This window comes from Tupaia chinensis, unplaced genomic scaffold, assembly GCF_000334495.1.
Source record: "Tupaia chinensis unplaced genomic scaffold, TupChi_1.0 Scaffold000154_1, whole genome shotgun sequence".
NCBI classification, from domain to species: domain Eukaryota; kingdom Metazoa; phylum Chordata; class Mammalia; order Scandentia; family Tupaiidae; genus Tupaia; species Tupaia belangeri.
The window spans coordinates 2908501-2913631 of NW_006159625.1; the positions used below are offsets into that span (position 1 = coordinate 2908501).

The 5131-nt window shown below is 37.0% G+C and overlaps 1 pseudogene; it reads right to left on the reverse strand.

Annotated features, from left to right (window-relative positions):
* Positions 1-1075: 1075 nt before the first annotated feature.
* LOC106734595 (histone-lysine N-methyltransferase SETMAR-like) lies at positions 1076-2284 on the reverse strand (annotated as a pseudogene).
* Positions 2285-5131: the final 2847 nt, after the last annotated feature.

Genomic DNA, 5131 nt, shown 5'->3' on the forward strand with positions numbered 1-5131 from the left:
TAGAACATAAACATCAAATAACATTGAATTATACATTTTAAACTGGGTAATTTTATGTAATGCGAACTTCACCTCAATTCTAAAAAATAGCAATTGATAATTATTATTGAATGATCTAATGTGCAAATTTGAAGCCAAGATCAATGGAGATCTGATAAAGATTGATTAGGAACAGGTGACATGAACTTGAACACAACTGGCTATCTGAAGTGACTGCCAGACCATTGGGAAATTTGATAGTGTCAGATGATGAGCTGACAGATACATGGCATTGCAGCTGACACCTAGAAACTATAGAAGTGCATCTACTATTCTGTAGAGTATTAATTAGAACTGGGGGGCGTCCACAGAAGAGTGCTTTGAAATACTTGTACATCATTTTACAAAATATAGACAAGTCTGTCAAGAGAGCAAGTTCTATTCCAGAGATCCAATATTAGGGTGGAAGAACTAAGACCCCTTACACAGAGCATGTGCTTTCTTTTATGGAAGTCAGTTTCATTAACTTCCACAAATTTGCCTTGATATGATAAGTGAATATGAGCCACCTGAATCTTGGATTAAAAGAGATTAAATTTGCTCATTTGTGGTCTGTAATTGGCCTCATTTCTGAACTAGTTAAAAGGTATTATCACCCTAAGGATGATTCTTGAACTGTGTTATATGTACCACTTGATAATGTGCTAACACCAACTATCACTTTTCTTCTACCTTTCGGAAAAATCCAGCTTACTCAGTGAATTCAAAAAAACTCATACCGATTTCTACAGGTGGACAATTTCATATAACATTGATAAGAAATAAAATGGGGTGGAGGTGATGATTCTTAGACTAAAATTTAAATACAGCCCTATATCCAGTAGAATGTTTTCTTATATGTATTCAGAAAATCAAATTATGACTCAAACAGAAAGAGATCTATTTGTCTCATATAACTAGAACACAGGAGACAGGAGGATGCCATAAAAAACCCTGGCCTTTTCTATCTTTCCATTCTATTAGGCTGATGCAAAAACAATTGCAGTTTTGAATCATGCATTTTAAGTTATTGTAACTAGGCTCAAACACATTTTTATTAATCAAAATAGGAATCATTACAATCAATGCATTTTTGCCAGTGAAAAATAAGTCTGTTTATTCCTGTAACATATATATCCATTCTTTGGGGTCAGCAGGTGGCATCATGGTTAAGGCACTGGACATTTTCATGTGGTCAACCACGGTTCGAGTCCTGGACCTGGTGGTTTGCTTTCTCACTTTCTCTCTCTCTCTCTCTCTCTTTGTGTGTGTCTCTGTCTGGTCAAATTAAAATGAATGAATGAATGAGTGAAGTTAAATTAAAATAAATAATTCTTTAAAAAAATTCATGCTTTGAGATTCAATGAACTTCTGGAAAATTTCTCCTGCATCCTGCTGGTTATGAAATGTTTTCATTGCAGGAAGTTGTTGAGCTGCATGAAGAAGTGGTAGTGAGTTGACGAGTGGTCAGGTGAATACGGCAGATGAGGCAACACTTTGTAGCCCAATTCCTTCAACTTTTGAAGGGTTGGTTGTGCAACGCACAGTTGGGAATTATAGAGAAGAACTGAGCCCTTTCTAAAGTTGATCAATGCCAGCTGCAGGAGTTGCAGTTTTTGGCACATCTCATAGATTTGCTGAGCATACTTCTCAAGTGTAACGGTTTCTTTGACATTCAGAAAGCTGCGGTAGATCAGACCCCACCAAACAGTGATCATGACATTTTTTGGTGTAAGTTTGGCTTTGGGAAGTACTATGAAGCTTCTTCTCATCCAACCACTGAGCTGGTCATTGCTGGTTGTTGTTGGATAAAGTCCACTTTTCATTGCACCTCACAATCCCATCAAGAAATGGTTCATTGTGGTTGCATAAAATAAGAGAAGACACTTCAAAACGATTCAAAGACTTTTTGAATTTCGGTCAGTTTATGAGGTACCCACTTACTAAGCTTTTCCACCTTTCCAATTTGCTTCAAATGCTCAATGCTGAATTCTTTGGCAATTTCTTGTGTAGTTGTAAGAGGATCAACTTCAGTGATTGCTCTTAATTGCCTATTGGTAACATACAATGGCCGGCCACTGTGTATCTCGTCTTGAAGGCTCTCATCTTCTTGGTGAAACTTCTTGAACCTCTACTGCACTGGATGTCTGTTAGCAGTTCCTGGGCAAATGTTGTTGATGTTGTGAATTATCCCTGCTGCTTTACAACCCATTTTGAACTTGAACAAAAAAATCATTCAAATTTGTTTTTTGTCTAACATCATTTCCAAAGTCTAAAATACATATAAAATAAATAAGTACTAAGTCATTAGCAAAAATAAATAAATAAATAGAGAAATGCACATTAAAATTATGTAAAACATAACCACATTTATTTAAGAATGTATCCAATATCTTGGGTCAGCAGGTGGTGTGGTGATTAAGACACTGAACTTCCATATGGTCAACTGCTGTTCAAGCTCTTGAACTGGCACCTTGAAAATCACACCAGGTATGTGTGTGTGCATGCCCAAAACCCTGAGAAGAGAATGGAGAAAAAGAGATTGTAGCATGGCCATTCCCCTTGGGAGGTGACTTTTCACTCTCTCCGACGAGTGTATGTGCTCTATGGCAAAAATCTAAAATTAAAAAATAATATCCAATATTGAACAGCAAATTTCAACAATGCAAAACCTCAATTACTTTGCACCAACCTAATATCATTCTTAGCTTCATGTTTTCAGACTCATGGTCACAATATTACCCATGATATCAGGCATCATGTTCAAATTTAGAACATAAAGGAGTAAAAGGGGGAGAAGAGGTGCATCAACCATATCTGTCCCTTTTTTTTTTTTTTTTGAGAGATTTTCACTGTAGGGCGCGTGCACTCACCAGACAGACAGAGAGAGACATAGAGACAGAAAGCGAGAAATCACCCCCCAGGGGGTATGGCCACGCTGCAATCCCTTCTCCTCCATTCTCCTCTCGGGATCTTGGGCACGCACACACGCGCGCCTGGCATGAGTTTAAGCCACCGGGTCCAGGACGCGAACCACGGTCGACTACGTGGAAGTCCAGCGACATAGCCATTACGCTAACTGCTGGTCCCAATATCTGTCCCTTTATTAAGAAAAAAAAGCTTTCCCAGAGGCATCACAGTAGACTTCTTATGCCTCATTGGCCAGAACAGGTTCACATGGCACCTCTAGTGGTAAAGGAGGTAGAAAGAAAGTATTTCCCATTTCCTGCCTCTCTAGTGGAGGACTGGGAAGGGAAAAGAGGATTGGGAATGGCTTTAGGCTAGCTAGCTTTCACTGTTTGCCACACTTTTTCTTGTACAAACAAACATAAATAAGATTCTTAGATAAAGAAATAAAAACAATGATTCTATGTCTAACAAACAATGAATGTGAACAATAAATGACTCCAATTTAAACGTTCTTAACCTTGGGAGTGTATAGTTACTTACATTTCACCACATCTCAGGAAAAAAAAAGAAAACTGACATTCTACCCTTAATGGTTCATGGCCTTCCTTTTCAGGTCCTAAAAAAACTTAAGGTATATTGACTCATTCGATTTTACTACATTTAAGAGAAAGACACTAGGAGGTGGGGATGAGGGGAAGATGGGCAACAAACTATATAATCATTTGCTCACCCAAACTTAAAACTTTAAGAGGTCGTGGTTTAGAGTTCAGGATACCTGGCAAGGTACTTTTTCTCTACTGTTCTCCTTCCTTTAAATATCCAATTTAACACACACACACACACACACACATATGTGCACATGCATTCAAGGTGAGAGGAAGGGGAAGAAAGCAATTATTTAAACCTTGGCCTAGGCAAAAGGAAGGTCATGACTGAATGCCAGGGGGAAAAAAAGGAAATTATTTTTTTCCCTAGAGAATATAAATCTCTCTTAAGTTATCACACCTGAAAAGTGGATTTATGCAGCAATATTTCAGGAAACAGTGGTCAGATTTATGATGACATAAAATTCATTCAATTGACAGAAAAATCCAGCTTCCTCTTTGTTATCCACAGAACCTATCTTAGCTAACCAGACAAAATAAGCTTAACCTTGACAAATTTTCTCCCTGCAGCAAACTCGCACATCAACTGATAGATTTTCCTGGCTGTGGATTTGTAATTACTTTCTGAATTTTGAAGAACAGATTAAATGACTAAGGATCTGAATATTACCATCCACAATTTTTTTTGCTAGCTGATTACTATAAGTTATTGTAAGTGGATTTTCCATGTTTCATAAGCATTTCCTGTGCTGGTACATCCTTTGCAATATTATTATTGCCTCTGACAAATGATTCCGGAAAAAAAAAAAAAAAAAAAAAAGAGCTTCAAAAAGAAAGGGAAGCCAACTATGTGATCAGATAGATTTCAAGGAAGATTTGTAATAATATCTCAAGGGGAAAATCGTTAAAAATACATTTTCCAAGCAAAGATATACATGTTTAAAATAAGTTTTACCAAAGGAACAAAAGTCTTCAAAAAGTGCAATATTTATAGATTGAACATATAACCTTTGATAACTTGGGTTGCAACTGTGATAGAAATAATCCATAAATATTACTTATAGCCAAAATACATTCTTTTACACTAGGTTGAAATGGACTTCTAATCCGCTAGCCAGAGGACATAGTTTAGCATTTCTATGGCAACCATCTTTTCCATTTATTACACATCTCAAAGAAAGAATACACCATGTACAGCTGAGTAATGCAGTTGTCCTAGACTTTAATAAATTTGCTTTTACATGCTATTTACAGATTCGATCATATCTACAATCTTAGTCATAAGGTTGAGAGATTCACAGGGTCTTCATAACATTCTTCTACAGCTATCTAGTTATATTAATCCCCTCTGGCAAACTCCTGTACTACAATGTTTTATGTTTGGAAAGTACATCCTAATCATTTTTGTTTATCTATTCAATATCCGGACAGATGGAGTAACCTCTGGACAGGGGAAGTATGGGAGGCAGAGGAATTTGCTGGCCTTTCATTAAAGATCTTGCAAGAAATGACAGGAGTTAAGAAGACAGATCATCTTGTTGCAAATGCCATAATAAAAGAGACAGCCAAGGAGGCAGAACTGAGAACCTAATATTGGA